The following is a 6,000-nucleotide window of genomic DNA, read 5'->3' on the forward strand; positions in this document are numbered from 1 at the left end:
CGCGGAGCAGTCTCAGGTCGCACCTGATGAAGGTCACGAGCTACGTGACCGAAATATCGTGCAAGTACGACGCTGATATCCGACAGAACACCCGACAACCCAAGATGTCATTCTTGTTTGTTACTAAGCATGAAAACTACACTCTTACGAAGTTCTTAACGTCAGTTGACGTTTCTAGATTCGGCTGTTGGTTGTTAGATACATATTACAGTATACCCTCGTTATCGCGAACTCACGTAAGACGAACTCGCGGTTAACGCGACAAAAATATTGGTCCCACCAGGAATACATTAGTTCTTACGGTATGTTTTATCGGTTAACACGAATTTCGGTTAAGGCGAATTACGAACTCTGTTTTAGTTCATAGCATAATTAAATTTCACAAACATACGACCTTAAGAGTATTCTAAAGCGTAATTTTTATCCGAAATGAATGTAGGAAATGTAGCTACAAAGCTAATTATACTTATTGTTGACTCGTTTTTAACGTATTGTAGGTCGGTAGCTGCGATTATCACCTCAACAATCAGCGAATGCTGTACATTGTAAGACATTCAATAATGTGTGCTGCAGCATTTAGGAACGTACTCAGTGTCAGATTTGACAGGTGTTCTGCTAGTCGTAGCCGTATCGAGTTGGAATACTGAATAAAAACTACAGTTACAACCGGTACCGTAGCAAGCGAAAATGTACAGTTAAAGCTTAAGATTCTACATGAAGCGGATCGTACCAAGAAAGCAGCAATTGCAGAGCAGTTTGGAATACCTAAATCTACTTTATCTACGATTATTAAGAATCGAGAAAAAATTATTAATGCTGCAGCATCAGGTTCTGGAAACAAATCTAAACGACTTCGTACCGTCAAGTACGAAGACATCGAGACGTTAGTGCTAGAATGATTCAATCATATGCGTGCATCTAACATACCTTCAACTGGCCCTGTGATTCAGTCAAAAGCAAATGATATTGCTAAAGATATGGGCATCGAAGACTTCCGTTGTTCTGCTGGTTGGTTATATTGGTTCCAAAAGAGACATTCAGTTTCATCTGTACAAATTTGTGGTGAAGTAAATAAAGTTGATGAAGAAAGTGCGAGCAGCTTGTTGCATGAATTCAACCGAGTGTGATGTGTTTAACATGGATGAAACTGGATTTTTCTACAAGCTTTTTCCAAATCACACCCTGGGGATAAAAGGTGATAAGTGTCACGATGGAGCACGAAGCGAACAACGTATGACTGTTGTATTGTGCTGCAATGCCGACGGCAGTGAGAAGTTTCGTTCCTGGGTTATCGGTAAATCCTAGAAACCACATTGTTTTAAAAACATAAATATGGACATCTACTCTCACCACAAGAAAGCTTGGATCGATGGCACATCATTCCGCAAGTGGCTTCTTCGTTTCAACAGTTGAATGGTTGCTCAAAATAGACATGTTCTTCTTACATTGGACAGATGTACTACCCATAATGTTCATGATCTGAACCTATCCAACATAAAGGTTCTGTTTTTTCCACCCAACGCCAGAAGCCGCCTTCAGCCTTTGGACCAAGGCATAATCTTTCATATAAAGAGAGCTTATCGTAAGCGACTTGTAAGAGCTGCAATTCGAGTGCAAGCCCAAATTGGAATCTGCTTGACGCAATAAAAGCCATCGCAGCAGCCTGGAACTCAGTATCGCCACATCATATCGGGAAGTGCTTTAACAGAGCTTGGAGACATAGCAAAACTGAAGATGTTCACGAGTTAGAAGATGCCATTTCACCTGTTGAATGGACAGTTCTGCAGGACGTTGCGAAACCTGGGATTAGTTTCCAAGAATTCATTAGTGGAGACGACGATGATGCCGATGTGCTTCTGTGGAATAGGATGTGCCAAAAGCTGTGAACGAGGTGCAAGAAGGGCCATCAGAAGAAAGTGAAGAGGAAGAGAATACCGATACCATTCCACCTACCCAGCAGGAGATGTTTACAGCCTTGGACTGTTTATAACGGTTCGCTTCAACATCTGACGTCACTGCTGGGTTTACGGACGCTATCATTACAATTGGTTGTGAAATTACAAAATATTATCGTTCCCATGAACGTCAGCGAACCATGACCGAATTTTTACCAAGAAAGTAACGTACGTAATTTGTGAGTACTTATAATTTTACAATCACTTTATAGTGTTATAAGTCTACAATAACGGGATTTATGGTGTAGTGTATTACACATTAGTGTACTGCTGTACATGTGTACTTATTAAAATCTGTTTTTTCACTTAACACTAATTTTTTTAACACGAACTCCTGATTTTTGGTCCCTTCGGATTCGTGTTAACGAAGTTTTACTGTATTATAAAATACGGCAGAGAACTGCGGAATGCACGAATACCTGAGTCGAGCCAGCCGACCGCAGTCTGACGATCACTGATCTGAGCACTACATACAAGGATTGTTTGTGAAACTGGAAACAAACTGGGCGTTGTTAGATCTGCACGGCGAAAGGCGGTCGTTGGCCTCGCCCACAAAGTCTCTTCGGCGTTTATCAGAAATCTGGACAATCGCGTAGCACAATTTACAGAGCTACTAAGAAAGCAGGCCTGTATCCCTACAAGTTTACAGTCGTTCATGAATTGATGCAGGCTAACCGAGATAAACGTCCAAAGTACTGCCAATGGTTTCAGCGATTTATATTGCGTTACACATGGTACAGTGATGAATCGTGGCTCCGCTTGTCGGGATGCGTGAACTCACAAAACACGTTTATGGAATATTGACAACCAGCACGCTGTCGTTGAGAAACTCCCTCATTCATAGCAGACGGGCGAGTTCTGTGCGTTAGTGCAACGGCGCATCTTCGGGCCATTTTTCTTTTTTACGCTACTGTCAACACGGAAGTATAATTGTGATTCTTATGACCGTGATTGCGTTTGATTCTGCTGCCGTGTGTGTCGACTTCGCGCCGCTTTGAATAAACAGGGCGTATCCCAGGATGCACTATCTTGGAGGTTGTGTACACTTCGAGCTCTACCTACCAAAGTAGCGTTACGTACAAGCTGATCCAGTTTTCGAAAGAGAAATAATGAAACAACTCAGGGACAAGAGAGAAAAAATAGAAGACACAAATCTCTCCTCCCCTTCAGAGAGGAGGAAATTAACGTAGTAATCAAATCCCTCAAAGAAAGAAAATCTGCCGGAATGGACGGTGTATTTCACAAGTTAATTGTAGAGCTAGAAGGCAAAGTACGGCAATGGCTACTACAATGTTAAAATTTATTTGTAGCTCTTTTTATGAATCTGTGAAATTTAAATAATAAACTAGGATACTGGACAGGGGAGAAATCCGTCAGTAATTTCAAACTGCAAAAACTATTGCTATACTCAAGTTAGGAAAACTTAAAGAAGACCCAGAAAGCTATCGTTCAATCACAAAATCAAGCGTTTGTTACAAGACGCTGAAAAAACTTCTGTATAACCGAATATACCCAATAATCGATGGCACAACCTCCTACACCCAGCAGAATTTTGTGCGAATCGAAGCTGCCGTTGGCAAGTTCTCGCCCTAATGTCATTTATAGAAGCAGGCTTCCAAAAGAAAAAGAAAACTTCCGTGGCATTTATTGACCTCACAGCAGCCTATGAAACCGTGTGGCTAGATGGATTAATGTACAAGCTAAATCAAACCGTTCCAAACTCAAAGATCACAGCACTAATGGACAACATGTTTAAAAATCGTTCTATTAAAGTTAACATTGGAGAAAGCAAAAGTAAATCATGTACCATAAAGAATGGTCTCCCACAGGACTCTTTTCTGGCCCCGCTTTTATTTAACTTGTACAAATGGTTCAGATGGCTCTGAGCACTATGGGACTTAACATCTGAGGTCATCAGTCCCCTAGAACTTAGAACTACTTAAACCTAACTAACCTAAGGACATCATACACATTCACACACATCCATGCCCGAGGTAGGATTCGAACCTGCGACCGTAGCAGCAGCGGCCGGCTAGCTTATACATGAGCAATGTAGTCACCACTGATTCTGTAAAGTGTAGCTACGACAACAACCTAGTGATTGCAACTCAAAACAATACATTGAAGAAGGTAAACAAATACTCACGAACGATGTAGGAAAGCGCGACCAGTATTCCAAAAAGTGGATACTTTGACCGAACCCTAATAAAACAGAAGTTGGTAATTCCACCTAACCAATAGAATGGCAAACAGAGAGTTGAATGTAATGTTCCGCAACAAAAAATAATGACATCATCGACACTGGAAATAACTGGGTGTAACTCTCGACAAATCCCTGACATTTAGGAAACACGTAGAACTAACAGAACAGAAGCTAAAATCTAGAAATAACGTATCAAGGGAACTGGCTGGTGCTAGCTAGAGATCTAATGCAAACACCTACTACACCACAAGCACCTGTGTACCCCATCGCCGAATACTGTTGTCCTACTTGGAGCAGAAGTAGCCATGCCAATAAGATAGATATCCATCCAAATTTTGAGATGAGAATTATGACAGGAACTCTTAAATCCACACTAATACCAAGGCTGTCAGTAGTTGCCAATACTGCCCCTCCAAATCACCGACGACAACCTACTCACGAAGTATTGAACAACTTACGATGCGCTCGATTAAAATCTAGAAAACAAATCAGGGTAGACATTGGCCAACTCGATCCAGAAAGCTAAAATCCAAGAGGTGAGTGGAGAAATAAGTGGACGTCCTTCCATGGTCATAAGAAGTAAGGCAACACAGATCCAACCATCCATTTCCCGGGTGCGAAACAACCAAGAAAAATATGGTAGTGCCTCAGCCGTATCACAACTGGCCACGCCGTGACCAAAGTAATGCTACACAAGCTGGGAATTACTGATGATGACCAATGCGACTGCGGAACATCGTAACAAACACTGGAGCACATTTTGCACGACTACCGAAAAGAAAATTCTTGGGTACCCGGAAAGACGTTCAAGGTGCAACACCTGCAGCAGTTAACTGGTTGGAATTTTTGGATATCCAACTATTTATTGCCTACACATACGTATACAGGGTGGACCACACGAACGTTTCAACGCAAAAATGGCTCTGAGCACTATGGGACTCAACATCTTAGGTCATAAGTCCCCTAGAACTGAGAACTACTTAAACCTAACTAACCTAAGGACATCATACACATTCACACACATCCATGCCCGAGGCAGGATTCGAACCTGCGACCGTAGCAGTCCCGCGGTTCCGAACTGCAGCGCCAGAACCGCTAGACCACCGCGGCCGGCGTTTCAACGCAAACACCTCTGGAACAAAAATAGCTATTGAAACACGACTTGGTCCCATTTGGTTCGGGTCCCACGCACTTGAGCAGTATTCTAGGATGGGTCGCACAAGTGTTTTGCAAGCAATCTCCTTTCTAGACTGACTGCATTTTCCTAGTACTCTACCTAAGTTTGCCACGGGCGTTACCTGCGACGGAGCTTATGTGATAGTGGCTTTTCAGACCGCTGCAATGTGTACCCACGTATTAGTATGCATTGACTAATTCAGACTGTGACACATTAATATTTGTACTCATAGGATACACGAAATTTCATTTCTCAACAGTTGAAGCAATCTGCTAATCATTGGCTCACTTTAAAACATTATTAAGATCTGGATTAATATCAGCACAACTTTTTCCAGATGGTACTTCATTACAAATAAGCAAATTACCTGCGAAAAATCTGAAGTATCTATTTTACAACAGGCCATTAATATACAACATGAACAGCAAGGTTCCCACAACACATGCATGGAACAAACTTTAAGTTACTTGTACATTTGTCTATGACAGTCTATCCAAGATAGTATGTTGCATCTCTCTACCAGGATATCTCAATCCAGTCACAAGTTTCACTTGTTATCCCATACTGTCGTATGCATACTTTCCACAATAAGCGTGCGTCTGGTGCTGAGTGAAACAGGTTAAGGAAATCGAGAAATACCGCATCCACGGGGCTGCCTTAATCCC

This window comes from Schistocerca cancellata, chromosome 7 (genome assembly GCF_023864275.1).
Source record: "Schistocerca cancellata isolate TAMUIC-IGC-003103 chromosome 7, iqSchCanc2.1, whole genome shotgun sequence".
In the NCBI taxonomy this organism is placed as follows: Eukaryota; Metazoa; Arthropoda; class Insecta; order Orthoptera; family Acrididae; genus Schistocerca; species Schistocerca cancellata.